The sequence below is a fragment of the Castor canadensis genome, chromosome 3, assembly GCF_047511655.1.
Source record: "Castor canadensis chromosome 3, mCasCan1.hap1v2, whole genome shotgun sequence".
NCBI lineage: Eukaryota > Metazoa > Chordata > Mammalia > Rodentia > Castoridae > Castor > Castor canadensis.
The window spans coordinates 169,452,523-169,474,051 of NC_133388.1; the positions used below are offsets into that span (position 1 = coordinate 169,452,523).

The following is a 21,529-nucleotide window of genomic DNA, read 5'->3' on the forward strand; positions in this document are numbered from 1 at the left end:
GAGGTACCGAACATTGAAGGAGAGATCAAATAAAGAGAAACACTTTAAGGGAGATTAATAAGGATCTAATAGAGAAGAAGAATAAATCCAAGAAGATAATTCCACATGACCAAAGAGACAAAGATTCCACTTTAAAGGACACATGCTATTCTTCAATTAAACGGTGCTCAAAGTTTTTGGTTTCAAGAGTTCAGTTTGGTCTCACATATTCTTTACATGTATAAATTTTTCCGAAACCCAAATACTTGGTTTATGTAAATTATAGCTATTGATATTTGTTACATTAGAAATAAAATTTTTATACCTTATTAATTGGTCTAAAATATAGCAAATTAATTGCATGATAACAAAATAACTTGTGAAAATGATTATATGTTAAAAAATTTACTTAGATGAGTGACATTGTTTTATGCAAATTTTTCATATATTGATTAGTAGAGAATTGCTAGATTCTGACATTTTCTTTTGCTTATAAATCTGTTCCGGTATGATATTTGGGTTAAGGTATATGAAGAAAACATGACCCCACCTATATTTAGGTGGAAAAGAGGGGAGCGTTTTCAAAGACTGTAAATATAATTGTAGATATTCTTTTTTTTAATATTAAATTAGAACTTCCTCACTGTTAGTTTCTTAAAGATTAGTTGTATGGAATCTATCACCTCATTTAAGGGTTTATATTCTGCTATTTTAATATCCCTTAGTGTATTTGAACTTTAATAACTCTAACTTAGTTTTGATTCTGTATCATCTCTCATTGGTCAGTTATGAAACATTAGCTCATTGAGTTATGTAGATTTTCCAACTGTTGACACATTTGATTACATAATACCCAAAATTGCATTCATCAATATCACTGCTGTTGTTATCAAAAATGTGTTTAGGTATTGGAAAGCTGTCAAGCTCACAGTGGCTGACATGTTTTCCAATACTCTAGTTTTGTCTCAAAAGCATAAATTTTGTCATTGGCAACACAAACTGTCAGTTGTTTTCATTGAAGGGAAGGTTCACTGTATTTATTTTCAACAAAATTTCTGCCAAATACTGAAGTCTGAATAACTATGTTTTATCTGTCATTTGTTCTTTCAAGTAAAAATTATTGTTTCATGAACAAAGAAGCTAATTTAGAACCTTGCAACTCAATTGTACAGGTGCTTTCTTTTGATATCCAACAAAATTGCTTACTGTACACTTCTCATTTTGTTACATAGACTCTCCAAAACACATGTACTCTAGGGTTGATATTTATTAAAAATAAATATAAAATATTTAATATCATTTAGTGAAAATTATTTTATATTAACAATGAGTATGCTGTAGACCAAAATTTTGGGACACTTTGGGACCTCTGTCTTGATTTGTGATAAGGTGCTAGCAGATTTACCACCATTCATTTTGTACAATCAATACAAATGTCAGTACAGCAAGAAGAGCCAATAATATCTTTGTGTTAGTGTGAAAATAATTTTGTTTCTTTTTTCAGATGCTCAGAATGGGGTCTCGAGCACATAGGAGTGTACAGACTATACTTTCAGAACTGTTACTTTAAACTATTAGTAGGCTGTCTCATCAAATGCTGTAGAAATGGTAGGGGAAGGCAGAACATCTAAAGGCAACTAAAATGTTTCTATTGGATTTTGCAAAAAGGGAGGACATAAACAATCTTATTGAAAAGAATTCCAGGTCTCATGCTTTCCAGGTTGATATATTTAAAACTTAAGTAAGTAAAGAACTGTGTGAAATGATATAAAGAAAATAATACTCTCCCCCACTTTATTGGATGTATTACCATCCACCTAAAATGGAAATGCTTAAATGTATAAAGCCATTAATTATGGTTGTCACCAAATATGGAAGAGCATATCAAATTTCTCTGACTAGAAACTAAATATGTTTTCCTTCTTTGAATTATGGATTTAGCATGCAAAACAATTTGGGATGCCATTTATAATAATTTAGGAAGGGGGGGCACATTCCAAGTAAGGAATAGACTGAAACTTCATATTCTTTGGCTACAAAGTCTGGAAGTCAAAGGAAATGGTTCAATATTTTATAAATTATTTGAATAAAATGATATAAGGTAATTTGTCATATTGTAGTGATACAATATGGGACTTCTAACAAAAATGGGACACCTATGAAGGGCAGATAATATGCGAAGAAAGTGGCATTTTCTGAACATTTTCTCTGGGTCTTTCTGTGAGTCAGAAATATTACCCATTTCTTCTTATAGGTAAAAAAAAGCCCTTTAAGCAAGATACTACTAGCCCTTTCTTAAAGACCATTAACCCTATCTAAAGCTATTAACCTTATCTAAAACTCTTTCTAAAACTCAAATTCATCTGGATTAAAGAACTTGCAAAGGTAATAAGCTTTAGATTTCCTTAATTAATGTTATCTCAGGAAAATTGCTTTTCATGTGAAGCATGAATTTATTCTTAATATAAAATATTGCTTCATTTTGGATTCTTATCCATAGGATTTTGACCTAAAATATTGGGTTACACAGTTTTAATTTCTAAAGCACTTTTACAAACGCAGCTGTAAAGAAACTGAGATGGATAGGTAAATTTTTTCATCTCACAGTTTTGCTTTGTTGTTTTGTTTCTGTTTTTTAGGTTGCAATAGGGTCTCACTATGTTACACAAGCTGATTTGGAATTCCTGAGCTCAAATGATCTTCCTTGCCTCAGCCTTCTGAATTGCTTGGTCTATTGATGCTTGCCATTATTCCTGACTCCCAGGTTTTGATAAACTGAGCAGTTCCCCAAACTAGGGAACCCACATTGTCATGAGAAAACAAGTAGAAGACATACTTTACTGTTCTCAGGTCATAATTGCTAGTATTTTCTCAGAAAACAATAGTGAATCCTATAATGTTCTACCTAGCCAGCAATATTTAGATATGCTTATTAGCATTAGCCTTGTCTTAGCCATTATCTATGGTATCCAAAAGTAACTATTTAGCTATTGTTTAACTATTCAACAAGTAAGTAGTCATCTAGGCATTTACATTAAAATTTTGCTTCCAGATTCATTCTCATTGTTTTTCCTCTGTGGGATTCAGTATTTCCTTTTCGTCTAGTATATATGCCTTCTAATGTCACTTTCCTACAAAGGAAATTAGGACATTGTTTTCTTTTGGGGAATCCCATTTCCAACTTTTCCAACAAGACCAACATGCTATTGAAACATGTCTATGCTTGTTTTTACACTGTTCATTCATTTACCTCTTAGCTATGTCTTCTTTGACACTTTATGTTTCAATGATTCCGTGGTCATCTTACTTTGCCTTCCGTAGGTTATATTTCTATGACTTAATTAGTATCTTCAAACTGATATCACAGAACAAAGCAACAAATATGTAGAAATTTTTATGTGCACAGGAATGGAGTAAATAGAGTGACTGGCATTTCAGGATGTTGGAATGGATTGAACTAAAGGTCAAAGAAAAAAATGGAACAGGTACAAAGATGTGAAATTTACTTAATTTGATGAAAGATATGTGAGTTTAAAGTTAGTGTAATTATTTCACAGGAGGTTCTTTAACACTAGTGTTTGCTGTCTTTCCCAGTTGGTTATGAAGCATTTACACACAATCCATTATAGAGCATTTTGGTCCGCAATAAAGCTGAACACAGAAATTTAAATTGCAAGCTTTGATGATTTTATTCTCTCACTTAAAAATGAACAGCCACATACATATGCACCAGAGAATTCCTTCCCAAAATATTTATCTGTGTTTCCTGGAGTATAAGGGAATAAAAATGAAATACCGCAAACATAAGCTGGAAAAACATTAGCTGTAAAAAACCAGTAGAAATGTATTTGAGAATGTAGTTTATAAGCTGTATGTGTTCTTTTTTTTTTTTCATTTTTCTTTTATTATTCATATGTGCATACAAGGCTTGTTTCATTTCTCCCCCCTGCCCCCACCCCCTCCCTTACCACCCACTCTACCCCCTCCCGCTCCCCTACCCAGCAGAAACTATTTTGCCCTTATCTCTAATTTTGTTGTAGAGAGAGTATAAGCAATAATAGGAAGGAACAAGGGGTTTTGCTGGTTGAGATAAGGATAGCTATACAGGGCATTGACTCACATTGATTTCCTGTGCGTGGGTGTTACCTTCTAGGTTAATTCTTTTTGATCTAACCTTTTCTCTAGTTCCTGGTCCCCTTTTCCTATTGGCCTCAGTTGCTTTAAGGTATCTGCTTTAGTTTCTCTGCATTAAGGGCAACAAATGCTAGCTAGTTTTTTAGGTGTCTTACCTATCCTCACCGCTCCCTTGTGTGCTCTCGCTTTTATCATGTGCTCATAGTCCAATCCCCTTGTTGTGTTTGCCCTTGATCTAATGTCCACATATGAGGGAGAACATACGATTTTTGGTCTTTTGAGCCAGGCTAACCTCACTCAGAATGATGTTCTCCAATTCCATCCATTTACCAGTGAATGATAACATTTCGTTCTTCTTCATGGCTGCATAAAATTCCATTGTGTATAGATACCACATTTTCTTAATCCATTCGTCAGTGCTGGGGCATCTTGGCTGTTTCCATAACTTGGCTATTGTGAATAGTGCCGCAATAAACATGGATGTGCAGGTGCCTCTGGAGTAACAGTCTTTTGGGTATATCCCCAAGAGTGGTATTGCTGGATCAAATGGTAGATCGATGTCCAGCTTTTTAAGTAGCCTCCAAATTTTTTTCCAGAGTGGTTGTACTAGTCTACATTCCCACCAACAGTGTAAGAGGGTTCCTTTTTCCCCGCATCCTCGCCAACACCTGTTGGTGGTGGTGTTGCTGATGATGGCTATTCTAACAGGGGTGAGGTGGAATCTTAGCATGGTTTTAATTTGCATTTCCTTTATTGCTAGAGATGGTGAGCATTTTTTCATGTGTTTTCTGGCCATTTGAATTTCTTCTTTTGAGAAAGTTCTGTTTAGTTCACATGCCCATTTCTTTATTGGTTCATTAGTTTTGGGAGAATTTAGTTTTTTAAGTTCCCTGTATATTCTGGTTATCAGTCCTTTGTCTGATGTATAGTTGGCAAATATTTTCTCCCACTCTGTGGGTGTTCTCTTCAGTTTAGAGACCATTTCTTTTGATGAACAGAAGCTTTTTAGTTTTATGAGGTCCCATTTATCTATGCTATCTCTTGAGGTGAGTTTGCTTCATTAAGAATTGGTTTAAAAGTATGCCTTTACCTTTATACAGGCTCTAATTAAAACCTTATTGTGAATTTCAATGTAGGCTTTACAACATGCAAACATTGTATAATATGGGACCCTAGAAGAAGTCAATAAAAGTAATTTAGGGAATATCATACAGAATAAAAGATTGCTTGGTGTTGAAATAATTTCTGTTAAAGATAAAATTAGTATAGCTAATTTACTATTTTGAACTACTAACAGTGGTGAGTATAAATAAGAATTTAAAATAATCAGTAATTTTATTTTTTAGAGTTATGGCTCCAACAAGTATGTGAAAATGAAACTCTGACCACATGCATTAGTTACAAAAGTAAATGAGACAAAAATTACTTTTCACTAGTTTGTTCCTAAAAACCCCTTATATTCATGAGCTGTCACTTTAAATAAAGAACTGATTTCTTACTTGTGAGGCCTTCAAACACAAATCTAAATGCTAATCAGTTACCATAAATTTTCAGCTTTACCTAAATTTTGGCATATACTGACAATTCATTTGATCACAAATCAATTAAAGAATTATGATGCTGACCAGAAATGGTTTTAGGCAAAGAATATAAAATACTTTTATTAAATAAGACAATGTTTTTCATAATAATACTGTGGATGAAAAAGGAGCTGTAGGGTGTAGGGAGGTGAATACGATGTAAATACTATGTACATGTGTATGTAAATGCAAAAATGATAACTGTTGAAACATTCCAGGAATGGGGGAGGGGGGAACAAAGGAGAGTTGGTGGAGGGGGTGAATTTAAGTACAATATATTTGATACATTGTAAGAACTTTTGTAAATGCCACAATGAACCCCCACCCAGCACAACAACAACAATAATAATAAAGAAACTGTATTTCCTTACCCATGTGAAAAGTTTCATGTATGATTATAGACACTGGGCTAGTGGCACCACGTAAGAATCCATCATAACTGAACTTGGTACTTCCTCATTTCCTGTTCAATATACCTATTAAATTTTTAATCAAAGGAGCAAAAGTTCTGTAACATTGTTCAGAAAACTTAGTGTTGTGAATAGTGCTATGTAAGTAACATACATGATTTGCTAACATGTGCTATTTATATTGTATGGGCAACACTGCTTAGCACCCCAAAAATCATGCAAGATAGGCCTTATTAGTTAAATTTTGCATGAAAGATTGAGACTCAGAGTTTTATTAGCTTATCCAGGTTAATGCTAATCATATCAGAAAAAACTAAGATTCACATTCTGTCTAGTCTGGAGTTAGAAGCATTAGTTTTTTTTTTTTTTTTCTCTCTAAGCCCTGTACTGTGTTTCCAAATTTGACCTATACTCTCAAACATTGCTATTTGCCATTAAGTCTGCTGAACACTATAAACCATATTCACATTGGCTAAGATGTTTTAGCCTTGACATTTAAGCAATCATAAAATACAGTCTTGATACAGAATAAGAAAGTAAACATGAGTATTGCTTAATTAGTTATTGCACAGAAGCAACAAAGGACAAGTGATATACAAATTTTTTTTAAGAATTATGTGTCCTATTATATATTAAACAACCATCTGAAGTTAATGAATGTACATTTATGTCTGGATGTAAGTAAAATTTCAAAGACTTATTATGTTGCTTTACTGGAAGAAGCATGAGTGTAGGTACAGATCAAAATTACATCATGCCTCCAAGGTAGAAATGAAGTGTACAAAATATACTGGCTGACTACCATACAGAATTGCATTACATGGGGAGCCTAGTGAGACAGCTAGGTAGTGGAAGACTCAAACACCAAGGCTTGTATAAGTTATGTGAATTTTCTAATTTATGTGAATCTCCTCCCTTAATCACTGTATACATTTCACTAATGGTGAAGTAAAGGATTATTAATTGAATTGATGTGCTACAGCAAGTTAAGAATATCTATTGAATCCTTATCTTGGCCACTGTAAGAAAGATGACTTCTGAAATGGAGAGCAAAATCTTCTTAAGTCTGCATATCATCTGTACTACAAAACTGTGGGTCAGACATGAGGCGATATCTTTTCTGTCATTCCTAAAGTTCTATGATGTGATGAAAAGCACAATGCATTTGGAAAGTGAGTGGAAATTCTAATTTTTATTCACTTCAAGGTTTGTTTTATTCAGTTTTGTCTTGCAGAGTTAGAGGGCAATGTGCCTGCTGTTATGGGCCTCATTTTCAATAGAGAACTAAAGCCTTACATCATAATGAAAAGAGCTGCAGGTTCAGTGATATTTTATAAAGACAAGATATTAGCATAAGTGTGATAACACCAGAATTCATTAAGACAGTTATACTTGAGACAAAGTAGAGAGTGGAACCTCAATATGTAATGTGAATGGTCAGGGGCTTTAAAAAATAATGAAATACTTCAATTAACACATTTGTATGACAAGAGACATCACTCTCCTGTGGTTTGAAGTGATGGGATCAACGTCCTCGCTTATTTTCATCCTCAGCATCTAAGTCAGCTATCAACTTTGACTGGTTATTCATTATGAGGTTGTTAGGGACCTCGGCAAGAGGACAGAAGCCAATTAAACTCTGGGCCCTTAATATGTTACCCATTAAAATCATGATGTGTGTTTTCTTCTTCCTCCATCCTTCTACTCTCTGAACAAGTTTGTCATAAAATACCAGATTAGGCTACAGGATCAGAATGTTTATAGACTAGCAGTCTCTTTTGACTAAATGAAACTAACACTAGTAGGGCTGCACAATTGACAGAAATGAGTGGGGACTGTCACCAGAGAAAGACCTAAATAAACCTTCTAGTTTTACTCATTCTTACTTAACTTAAAAATTGCTAATATTGGAAGTAAGATAGCAGAACAAAACATTATTAGCTTCCCTCTAGGCTTAGTTGCACTTCTGACATGTGGACTATGATAACACTTGACTAGGTTACTTCATAGAAACTTGAGGGGAACTTTTGCTAAATCACTGATTCTTTGCTACAAACTACAGATATCTGATGGGTGACTAAAATGGAATAAAAAACCTGACATCTTTGTCTTCATATCTATCTCTTCCCTTTGCTCTATTAACCTTTGAGTCATAGTCCACTCGGTTCTGCATGTAGACATGTGGAGTATTTGAGAAATGTTTTGTTCAAGACTGTAACACTGGATTAACTTGGCCTATGGCCCATTGGAATGGATATGTTGTGCTTCCTCGGCAACTCAAGCACTGACAGTCTTATCATAAGGCCAGGACACTTATGCAAGATGATGACACCAGCTATAACTCAGTTTCTGAATGGAGTTGACTCCCATTAGCCCATGAAGTTACAAGGCCAAGACATTGTGCACAAGAAGGAAAACATCTTTGGTTCCATTTCATCACTAATGGACAATTACTCAACTTTAGCCTTTCTGCCCCCCAAACAAATAAAAGCCTACTGCTTCCTTTGTTCAAGGGGGCAGTCTGGTCACTTTTTATCAGTGCTAGCTCCCTTTAGCTAGCTAGCTTGAGTTGAGGTCCTAAAAAAAAAGCCTCACTTGTCTCATTTGTAATATGTGGCTTGGTCTCATTTCTGTTATTGCTATGTCATAAGATCCTTCCTTCTAGTGTAAATAATATTTTCTCATTTTCAGTTCCTACCATGAATTTTCTGTTGGTGCTATAAAATTGTTCCACACATGGTATTGGTATAATACAACACAAATTCGTTATCCTATAGCTATAAATGTTACAAGTTTGAACTGGGTCTTACCAGGATAAAATAAAGGGTGTCAGTAAGTTACACTCCTTCTGGAAGCTCCAAGGGAAAGTCAGTTTACCAGTTTATAGAGGCCACCTAGATTTCTTGACTCAGAGCTTATTCAGCCTTTTAAGATAGGAGTTAATGTCTTCTCATCTGTATCTCTAACACTGATATTGGGTGGGCCTGTGGGCCCACCCAAACAATCCTGCTTCATATCCCATCTCCACATTTTCAGTTCAACCATATTTGCAAAGTTCTTTTTTTTACCATATAAAGTAACATATTCATAAGACATAGGCACTATTCACAATAGCCAAGTTATGGAAACAGCCAAGATGCCCCAGCACTGATGAATGGATTAAGAAAATGTGGTATCTATACACAATGGAATTTTATGCAGCCATGAAGAAGAACGAAATGTTATCATTCGCTGGTAAATGGATGGAATTGGAGAACATCATTCTGAGTGAGGTTAGCCTGGCTCAAAAGACCAAAAATCGTATGTTCTCCCTCATATGTGGACATTAGATCAAGGGCAAACACAACAAGGGGATTGGACTATGAGCACATGATAAAAGCGAGAGCACACAAGGGAGGGGTGAGGATAGGTAAGACACCTAAAAAACTAGCTAGCATTTGTTGCCCTTAATGCAGAGAAACTAAAGCAGATACCTTAAAAGCAACTGAGGCCAATAGGAAAAGGGAACCAGGTACTAGAGAAAAGGTTAGATCAAAAAGAATTAACCTAGAAGTTAACACACACTCACAGGAAATCAATGTGAGTCAATGCCCTGTATAGCTATCCTTATCTCAACCAGCAAAACCCCTTGTTCCTTCCTATTATTGCTTATACTCTCTCTACAACAAAATTAGAGATAAGGGCAAAATAGTTTCTGCTGGGTATTGAGGGGGGGGAGCGGGAGTGGGTGGAGTGGGTGGTAAGGGAGGGGGTGGGGGCAGGGGGGAGAAATGAAACAAGCCTTGTATGCACATATGAATAATAAAAGAAAAATGAAAAAAAAAAAAGACACAGGCATCTTTGGGTGACACCATTCTACCATCTTACCCTCAAAGGTCCATACTGACAGCACTTGCAAAATAAATTTAATTTGTTACAACATCCCTTAATAATGTATTGCTTGGCCTTCTGATCTCCAATATTAACATTTTTTTAAGTTAACTAAGAACAAATGAAGGTAGAGGGTTTATTTATGTCTTTCTCTGGTAATAATTCCTCAATCCATTACAATATCAACTTGAAATTCAACACATTACTAAATTTCAAGATGGAAAAGTCTCATCTTCTAAAGCATCCGAATCAGGTATAGATGGACTCTAGCTAGATATGATTCTTCCTGGGGAAAAATTTCTTTCTATTTGTGGACCTGTGACACTAGAAAATAAGTTATCTCTGCCAAAATTATAATAATGATATTGGTATAGGATACCAAATATAGACATTCTTATTCAAAAATAAGAAAATGGAAAGAAAAAAGGAAACACTAGTTTCAAGAAATTTTGGAACTAATCCAGGCAAGCATTAAGTTTTCAGGTCTGGGAATAATGCTCTGTGGTCTGTGTCTTGACCTTGTCTCTACTTCTATATTAAGAGTAGCATATGTTGGCAGCTGAGCAGTTTTATAAGCTTGTTTCTTTCTGCATGTGAAATTTTGGACGTTCAACAGCCTTCCTTCATTTTGTCTTCCTTGTAGTTGAATGTGGGATAAATTTCATGGTATAAAATTATCAGGAACCTATGGGTGTCTTGTGTAGGCCATGGAAATTATCCCATTAGACAGGAGGTATCTCCTTGAGTCTTTCATAAAAAACTTCACCTCTATTTTTTGTTTCTGTTGAGATAGCTGAGATTAATGAGTAATATCATTATCTTTACAAAAAAGCCTCTGTGTGACTAAATATTGTCTTTTGATCCAATAAAGGCATAGAAAATACTGTCTAGGTCTTCCTTTGTTTTTTTTTTTTTCCAAAGAATACTTTTATTTTGGCATTGAATCTCCTAATTTTAGCACCTTTTACTATCTAGATGGGCTGAGAATTTCTTCAGTGTTTGAGTCCTGAGTCCCTATTGGTTAACATTTCATCTATTTGTTTTCCCTCACATTTTACTATAAGCTTCACAAACAAATGAGGGCTCACTTGCAGTACTTTTGTTTGGAAATCTCAGGTAGATATCCAAATTCATTACTTAAAATTTCTGTTGTCCACATTACTGTACAAAATAATTCATCTAAGTTTTCCAGTACTATATAATAAGAATCCCTTTTCTTCCAGTTTTCAATAGCATTTCACATTTTTTCTTTATCCTGCACCAGGTATATCTTTGACATCCATCTTTCTGTCAATATTTGTTGCTGATGATCTACATATTCTCTAGGAAAATACAGAATTTTCTTTTCTATGATCCTCCCTGCCTTCACTGGCAGTAGTTAACATTCATATCTATGAATATGACTTTTAAAATCTTGGTCCTCAAGATTTTCCAGCCCTTTAACTGAGCTATCTAAAATGCACTTCCAAACTTTTAGGTGTTTGTTACGATAACACCCCCTTTCCATGTGTACTAGTTGTTTTTTTTTTAAACTTTAAAAAAAATTTATTCATTTATTCATATGTACATACATTGCTTGGACCATTTCTCCCCCTGCCCCCCAGCCCCTTCCCCTCTCCCCCACCCCCCCTCGCTTCCAGGCAGAACCTGTTCTGCCCTTTTCTCCAATTTTGTTGAAGAGAAGGCATAAGCAATAATAAGAAAGACAAAGCATTTTGCTAGTTGAGATAAGGATAGCTATACAGAGAGCATTGCTATACTTGTGCATTGCTTGCATTGCTTCCATGCACAGTGTGTTACAACCCACACACCACATGAATGAAACTAATGTTTTCCATTGTTGGCATAGCAAAGTTTCACACACTTAAGAGATCAAACCAGTACATTATTGTCTTTCAGTTACCACTACTATTCTACCTCAGAATATTTTTACTTAATTCTTAAACTACTAAAGAAATGTTCTAATTATTCTCTGTATTTTTTAAATGACTTCACTGTTACCACCAATAAAAGCAATATCAGTTTCTTAAAACTCTTAACAACTACTAAGTGTTCATTATGTGTCAGACATTTTTCTAAATGTTTTGTAAAGATTATCCAATTTTCCCATAAAATGTTCTTAAATGTTGGTTAATATTTCTATACTACTCTTGAACGAGTTGAGGCAAAGATTGCTGAGATAAGTTGTTAAAATAATCTACTTGGTCAAGGGATAAATAACTAATTCTCTGCCAAAATAACATTTTTTTTAAGAAAACATACCTTTTAACTCCCAAATCAAACATTATTTTTATTCTTCAAAATGAAGTCAGAACTATGCCACAATACTGTGTAAATATTACTTAATACATTCAACTCAAATTGCTACTCCCTAAATATTCTTATTCTTTAATCTTTACATCTTTTGGTTTTGGGATATTGTATTTCTTATTTTAGAAGATACTTTTCTATCCTTTATTCTTCATTTTAAACCTGATCTCTACGACCTGTTCTAACAATAAAGCTCTACTGACTGCTACCTGGAACATTTAATTGGTTCATAACCATGACTATTTTGTGACATTTTGGGAGGTGGGGAATGTGTGGCATAGATCATTTATTTCTTCTTTTTGACGTCATATAAATATTATGGGTCTATTATTTTTCTAAAAGAATATGAATTAAAGTTGGCTGTTAAAATCCTTAGCATCACTCTCTCCATTACACAACTGCCCCAATTATTTCTTTCATTATAGGGCACATTTCAGTTAATCTTATAAAACATTAACAGGAAAGCAAAAATATTTTTTGTCAACAGTGAAGAAGTTATTTAAATTAATCTTCCACAGAATATAACATGAAATTTCATCCTATGCCCTTTAGAGCATTGATTTCCTAATCGTGGCAATGACCTTTCATTAAAGGTTTTCTTCATTCACCAATAGCTGACATAATTCCATCAATGTCTAAGGGTGATTTAAGCAAAAAAAATAACATATGCAAAGCCTATAAGCTGATAAATGTTAACCTCCAAAGTTAGGATTTGGACTTTCGTTCTTTATCTTTAGATGGAAGTGCAAATGTCCCAGAATAAATCTTCTCAATTTGAAAAGGATTTATTGAGTGATTAATACATGGAAAACCCTTATATGTATTAGACAATATAAATCCAAGTACAATTTTCCCCCAAATACCTTACATTTTATGGGGGAGATAGCTATTTACAAAACTATTTAAAACATGTTATAGTGTCTCAAGCACAACAATAGATATACACATAAGATATTGTCAGTGATTAAGCAAGTAGGCAGAAGAAAATTAAAATTGGGTTACTTAAAAAGAGTTTGCATAAAAACTGGATGTAAATCAGGACTTTTTTATTTTGGGAAAGATGAAAGACAAATCAACCCCTTCAGTTCTTACAATGTAAGAGTTTTTTGATTAATGTAAATGAATTAGTCTACTTTTTTAGAAGTGATAAGATCACTTTTATATAAGATCTATTTTATTCAATTTTTTTCTTTCTAAACTTAGAAATCATTGAATCAGTGTTTAAAGATTCTGTTATGGTGTCTTTTTTCATCTGATTTTCTGACTCTAATCCTTTCTTATTCTGGAGAATTCTAGAGGGAGAAGACAGATAATTGGGAGGATCATTCAGGAAGTGAAGAACAAGGAGGTCAAAGAGAAGACAGATGAAAAGAAGGACATATAGGTAGAAGAGGAAGAAAAAAGGAGATGGAGAAAGTGATACGACTGTGGCGTACAAAGATTCATGATATTGGAATAAGATAAACTTTTGGATCAAATCAGGAATTTCCTTTTACTAACTATTTGTTATTGAAAAGGTTTTATCTATACAAATGAAAAGCATGGTAAACAACATCCACACTGTTATGAAAAGTAAATGTCATGATTTGTGACAGATTGAACACATTACATGCACATTACATGAATTTAACCTGATATGGCTTCTGCTCTCATGTGAAAAGCATTAAAGTATCTATGTCAGTTTTAAAGTAATTGACATCCAGCATTTATAATTTAGTTAAGGCTCTTTCTTTTATCTTTAAATAGAAGGGCAAGGAAAAGAAGTTCCAGAATCAAAATCAACACAGATCCATTTTAATAACAACCCTTAAACTGCCAAGTAATCACAAAAGTCAAATCCAAAGAAAATAGGTCAAAAAGTCCACGACTTTGTCTAAATTAAAATAGCAAAAATGAGGTTACCATTCCCACACCTCTTCATGTTATAGAAAAAGAAAACACTTTTGAAAGAATGGTCTTAACAGTTACAAATGGAAGCTTGCTACAATATAGCATGTGACAGACAGAATAAAGACTACCAGGAGATTCGTTGAGCACATATAGTCCACAAGGTCAGCAGACACTATTTTAACAAACTTATGATTCTCAAGTTCAAATAAAAACAGACTATTGACCACTGTTTCTGGACTGCTATGTGCTAAATTCACCTTGTCAATTCATAAGCAATGAAGGCTCAGCACCAGTAGGCAGCCCTAATGATTTCTTGGGTGATGTAGTGTGACTGCTTGGTATGTTGCCTTCTAAAGGTACAGAAGGGAGAGTGTGGGGTCCTTCCTTGCTCTTTTTTCTTTTGAGCAGTTAGCTGAGTTGTAAGTAGGGCATGCTCTATTTGCTGTCAGAATCTGACTTTTTTACAGTTTACCTGACTCAATAAGAATCGATTTTCTAAAGAAAATGTGTCATTATATAACAAGTTAACTATACTGTTTTCTAGCTGCTTTTGAATTTTATTAACTAAAAATTTGTAATGTATTGTGAGTGTCAAAAATGTTTTAAACAGAATGCCTCAAAGTTGATGCTAGAAGCCCCATAACAATCTGGTATACATAAAGATCATTGCTTAGTAATTTTTTTGTTATAGAGAATGAAAGTATTTGAATGTGTTCATGATAGCTATGTTTTGAACCAACAGTTTTAAATATAGCATCAAAATTTTAAATGTTGTATAATAAAATATTGCTGCATGTGTTTGAAATATTAGTGCCCTCTTTGAGAATATGTGGACTGTATTAACTAAAAAGATGGACTATCTTGTATCATCATTTTTCTTTCTCTAACTAGAAAATGAAATTAAGATATAAATATCTTCTGGAGCTTAAATAATCATTGAGAAGTTGACAGGACCTAAAAAATTAACTTAATTTCATGCACTCTGACCGTACCCTACACATGCCTCCTTCATTGCAGGGTATCACAAAATATCAATTCTGTTATTTGTAAATCCAGTCCCTTAAACAATTTAATTTTAAGGCTGTTTTATTTCTTTGGGTTTTTAATAGTATGATTCATGTTTATGTTTGTATCACTTGTAGTGCCTTAAACTTATGTAGGGATTTATAGTTTGAGAGAAACACAGAGTAAAATTTGATTTCTTAACTGCCTTTATTCTGACAAAAGGACAAAAAAATGCAGAAGAGTTCAGTATTTCTATTACATGTGGAGTGTTATTATTCTGGTCAAAGTCTTATTTTAGAAATTAAATGCTGCTTCAAGCTTCACAGCTCACCAGAGTTTTCTGTGAACAAAAGAGGACAATTACAACCTGTTATTAAAGCAATGTGAGTGTCTGCATCAATACAGCTTTTTAAGAATAAGTGACACAGGTCAAAGACCCTAGTGGCAAATACATGTTAGTGGTATTGGCTTCGTGGTTAGCACTGCCCTAGATATGACTTGAAAGGAGTAACCCAGATGCAATAGACTATGACAAATTCTCAAGTCACACAGATACCTCATTTCATAATTTGAGTCTAACTGTCATCTGTGATGGTCCTTGATGTTTCTTTCATAAGGACCCTCTGATATCAATGTAACAGATAAGTCTTTGAGAATTGCAGTATTAGGATGTAAGCTATTCAGGATCTGGGAAGATGTGCTTGGAAGATGAAACACTTCAATTTCACAGAATCAGAAGCTGGACTCATAAACAGAAAGAGAGCAGGTACTGATCAAGTTGAAATGAATAAACACCCATGTAAAGAGGGGATGGGGATAATATAAGTGTGGCTGCCCTTCACAGTTTGCTTTAAAGTTTCTGACAACCTCTCCTCAATGCAGCATCTTAAATTTTATATAATTTTCAAATTGTAACTTCAATAGTTTTTATATTGAAAATCCAAAGTGGTTTGCTTCTAAATGATGAAAAAAATAGTCTACTTTTAAAGACATGTATTAAAGGACTGCTACTTTATGAAATTCTCAACTTTAGTTTTGTTCTTATTTCTGCTTTTTCTTCTCATTTCCCATATGCTTTTAAAATAATTTTTATCCAGTTTTCTTCCTCAGTTGTCCCTTGAATTCTGAAGTTTTCTAAAATTTAAACTAATATAATAGCTTTTCTAAACTATTTGCTTTGAGAAAAATCAAATATTCTTAAAAGTATAATGCACACTATAGTAAACATGATATACTCATGAATTATATGAAATTTTTTTGATGTTTGTTTCATATTTTATGTAAGATATTATCTATATAGAATATGTATATTTTAGCTGATAGATTTTACAATACATTACAAAATGGTGACAATTCATCATTAAATACTTTAACAACTCTAACTATAAAGTCATTCTTCTATCCAACAATAGTATTGATAAGCTCTTCAAATTTTAAAATGATTTCTGAAAGTTACTTAATAGATTTTCTTAGTAGTCTCCAAAATGCATTTTTAGGGGGAGTGTTATGATCCAATCAAACATTACTCATGTCATTTATTATGTCTCACATATCCTTGAATTTTTTACTTTTTTCCCATGAATGTGTTTTGAAGAGACTAGCTCAGTTGTATTTTAGAATGTCCCAGAAGATTCCAAAATGGCAGCTAGAGGGAGGAAGCAGAAAGCGAGCCTCCTATAGTGAAATCTTGGAGAGATGCTGGAGACACACTTTGCAGGCATAATCACCAAGAAAAGGCATAACTTTGATCCCTCCACACCTCCAGCCGGCGCAGAGAATCTCCACTTCACGTTAAATGGAGAAACGAGGAGGGCCCCCGTGGCCGCCAGTGGCCGGTGCCCATACGGCTTGGGAAGACACGGACCAGGTGAGCTTTGTGGTACTGCGGTACTCCCACAGACAAGCCTGGGCCAGAGCAGCATAGCCCCCTGGACAGACTGACCTCCACCCGGGGAAAAAAGAGAAACTGAGTAATAAGCAATATGAACAATTAAGACACGCTGGAAAGAGGGTGGGGCACCCTGAGCGCTGAAGATTGGGAGAAAAGAATCCTTCCCGGGACTGTAAATAAACAAGCTGGGTGGGCCGGAGAGCCTCTGGCGGGAATGGGGCACAAGCCCAGCAACCAGGAGCGGGCAAGCTTGTGAGAATGGTGGAGGGAGGAAAACTCCACAGGAGAGGAGGGAAGACCCACCTCCCACATGAACTGTAAATAAACACACAGGCCTGACAACGCGGGGGCAGTGTCACCTTTCCCAGTGCTTGGAAAGGGGAAAGCCTGTAGCAGAGGCTCCCGCACAGGAGAACTCTGAACAAACAAAGCCTGTGGGACCAGGTGAGTGCTAGCTCACCCCAGAGATCTGCATAAATAATGCCACCAACTACAGGCTGAGAGCAGCAGGCAGGCAAGCCACAGTTGCAGATACCACTCTCAGAACTGTCTCCAGACGCTTTTTTTTCTTTTTCTCCCTACCTTTGATGAGAGAACAACCAAATTACAACTGCAAGCCGAAAAATTTACTGAAACTGTACTGCATTTGAACTTGGGACACTTGGTGGGGCTTTTTTTTGTGTGTGTGTGTGTGTGTGTGTGTGAGTGTGTAGTTTTGTTCTACTTTATGCATCCCCTTTGATGAGACAACTACAGAACAACATCTGAGGCACCAACTCCAGGACTGGAGATTGAGACAGACACCCAAATTATTAAGACTGAAACTGCATTGCATATAAACTTGGAAGTTTTTTGGCTTTGTTTTTTTTTTAATTTTCTATTTTCCATTTTATTTTAATTCATTTTTATATATAGATATTTCTTTCATTTACTTATTTTTTATTGTTTTTATCTTTGATTTTCAATCCACTCTCTGTCTCTCTAATGTCTGTTCAGCTTACTGTCGATTAGTATACTAACACTCCCTGTTTATACCTTTGAAACTCTCTTGTCTGATATCTTGTTCTGCTTTCTCCCTCTTGTCTGTATATTTGTTTTCCCCTTTTCTTTAACTTCTTGCTTTCCATCTCCTCTCACCCTTCCATTCTAAATATTACCATTGTTATTATTACAAGCTAGAAAATACTTAATTGCACACAGTACAGGGACAGCAACAATACCAAAGACAATGACGGGAAGAACAGAAAAAATAGGGAAACCAGTTTCCCCACAGCAAAAAATTAGTACAGGAACCAGAGGGGAGTGAAGAGAACAGAAATTCAGATCCAGACTCCAACAAAATGAAGATAAACTATGCCAAAGGACCCAATGAAGCCCACAAGAATAATTTAAAAGAAGACATACTACAAGTACTCAATGAGAATTTTATAGAGATGATACTGGATAGGGTCAACCAAAATGTACAGGAGACACTCAAGAAATTCCAAGACAACAAAAATAGAGAATTTGAAAAAGCAAAAGAAGAAATAAAGGAAACCATAGAAGCACTGTATAAACACCAAAGTGAAAGAGAGAACACAATGAATAAATGGATAAATGAACTTAGGACAAAAATAGACAACATTAAAGAGGAAACCACCCAGGATATGGAACACCTCAGAAAAAAGAATGAAACAGAACTGCAAAACAAAATGGAAGGCCAATCCAGCAGAATAGAACAAACAGAAGACAGAATCTCAGAACGTGAAGATGAAATGGTAATTAAAGGAAAAACCGAAGAACTATTAATAAAACAACTCAAGACCTGTGAAAAGAAAATGCAAGAACTCACTGACTCCATCAAAAGACCAAACTTGAGAATCATGGGCATCGAAGAAGGAGAAGAGGTGCAAGCGAAGGGAATGCATAATATATTCAACAAAATAATAACGGAAAATTTCCCAAATCTAGAGAAAGATATTCCCATACAGATGCAAGAGGCCTCCAGGACACCAAACAGACCAGATCAAAATAGAACTACTCCACGACATATCATCATTAAAACAACAAGTTCAGAAACTAAGGAAAGAATATTGAAGGCTGTAAGAGAGAAAAAACAAGTAACATACAAAGGTAAACCCATCAAAATCACAGCAGACTTCTCAACAGAAACATTAAAAGCAAGAAGAGCATGGGGTGAGATCTTCCAGGCACTGAATGAAAATAACTTCAACCCCAAGATACTCTACCCAGCAAAGCTATCATTCAAAATAGATGGAGCAATAAAAGTCTTCCATGATAAGCAGAAACTAAAACAATATATGACCACAAAGGCACCATTACAAAGGATTCTACAAGGGATTCTGCACACAGAAAGTGACACCCAAGTTAACCATGAAAAGGCAGGCAGCACCAAACCACAGGATAAGAAAAAGCAAGACAGTAGAGAGTAACATCAAGTTAGGTACACACAATCAAACCTTCCAACAACTAAGACAACTAAATGGCAGGAATCACCACATACCTATCAGTACTAATGCTTAATGTTAATGGACTTAATTCACCCATCAAAAGACACCGTTTGACAAAATGGATTAAAAAAGAAGATCCAACAATTTGTTGCTTACAGGAGACTCATGTCACCGACAGAAGTAAGCATATGCTTAGAATGAAAGGCTGGAAGAAGATTTACCAATCCAATGGCCCCTGAAAACAGGCAAGAGTAGCAATACTTATCTCTGACAAAGTAAACTTCAAACCTACATTGATCAAACGAGATAAAGAAGGATATTCCATACTAATAAAAGGGGAAATAGACCAAAAGGAAATAATAATCATCAATCTGTACGCACCCAATGTCAACGCACCCAATTTCACCAAACATACCCTGAAAGACCTAAAAGCATATATAAACGCCAACACAGTGGTTGTGGGAGACTTTAATACCCCATTATCATCAATAGATAGGTCATCCAAACAAAAAATCAATAAAGAAATCCAAGATCTAAAATATGCAATAGATCAAATGGACCTAGTAGACATCTATAGAACATTTCATCCAACCTCTACACAATATTCATTCTTCTCAGCAGCCCACGGAACCTTCTCCAAAATAGATCATATCCTAGGGCACAAAGGAAGCCTCAGCAAATATAAGAAAATAGAAATAATACCATGCATACTATCTGACCACAATGCAGTAAAAGTAGAAATCAACAACAAAAGTAAAGACAAAAAACATGCAAACAGCTGGAAACTAAATAATTCATTACTTAATGAAGAATGGATCATCGATGCAATAAAAGAGGAAATTAAAAAGTTCCTGGAAGTCAATGAAAATGAAAACACAACCTACCGGAACCTATGGGACACAGCTAAGGCAGTTCTGAGAGGAAAGTTTATAGCCATGAGTGCATATATTAAAAAGATTGAAAGATCCCAAATCAATGACCTAATGATACATCTCAAACTCCTAGAAAAACAAGAACAAGCAAATCCCAAAACAAATAGGAGAGAAATAATAAAAATAAGAGCTGAAATCAATGAAATAGAAACCAAAAAAACCAAGCAAAGAATTAATGAAACAAAAAGTTGGTTCTTTGAAAAAATAAACAAGATCAATAGACCCCTGGCAAACCTGACTAAAATGAGGAGAGAAAAAACCCAAATTAGTAGAATTAGGAATGCAAAAGGGGAGATAACAACAAACACCATGGAAGTCCAGGAAATCATCAGAGACTACTTTGAGAACCTATATTCAAATAAATTTGAAAATCTAAAAGAAATGGACAGATTTCTAGCTCCATATGATCATCCAAAACTGAACGAAGAGGAAATTAATCACCTGAATAGACCTATAACACCAAATGAAATTGAAGCAGCAATCAAGAGTCTCCCCAAAAAGAAAAGTCCAGGACCTGATGGATTCTCTGCTGAATTCTATCAGACCTTTAAAGAACTGATACCAACCCTCCTTAAACTGTTCCATGAAATAGAAAGGGAAGGAAAACTGCCAAACACATTTTATGAAGCTAGTATTATACTTATCCCAAAACCAGGCAAAGACACCTCCAAAAAGGAGAACTATAGGCCAATCTCCTTAATGAACATTGATGCAAAAATCCTCAACAAAATAATGTCAAACCGAATTCAGCAACACATCAAAAAGATTATTCACCACGACCAGGTAGTCTTCATCCCAGGGATGCAGGGGTGGTTCAACATACGAAAATCAATAAACGTAATAAACCACATTAACAGAAGCAAAGACAAAAACCACTTGATCATCTCAATAGATGCAGAAAAAGCCTTTGATAAGATCCAACATCATTTCATGGTAAAATCTCTAAGAAAACTAGGAATAGAAGGAAAGTTCCTCAACATTATAAAAGCTATATATGACAAACCTACAGCCAGCATTATACTTAATGGAGAAAAACTGAAACCATTCCCTCTAAAATCAGGAACCAGACAAGGATGCC

The 21,529-nt window shown here is 34.9% G+C and overlaps 1 long non-coding RNA gene across 1 annotated transcript in view; it reads left to right on the top strand.

Moving 5' to 3' along the window:
* Positions 1-16,159, top strand: part of LOC141421718 (uncharacterized) — a 109,044-nt gene extending 92,885 nt beyond the window's left edge. Inside the window, exon 5 of the long non-coding RNA XR_012446389.1 lies at positions 13,572-16,159. This is a non-coding gene — a long non-coding RNA (uncharacterized lncRNA). The remainder of the gene's footprint in view (positions 1-13,571) is intronic.
* Positions 16,160-21,529: the final 5,370 nt, after the last annotated feature.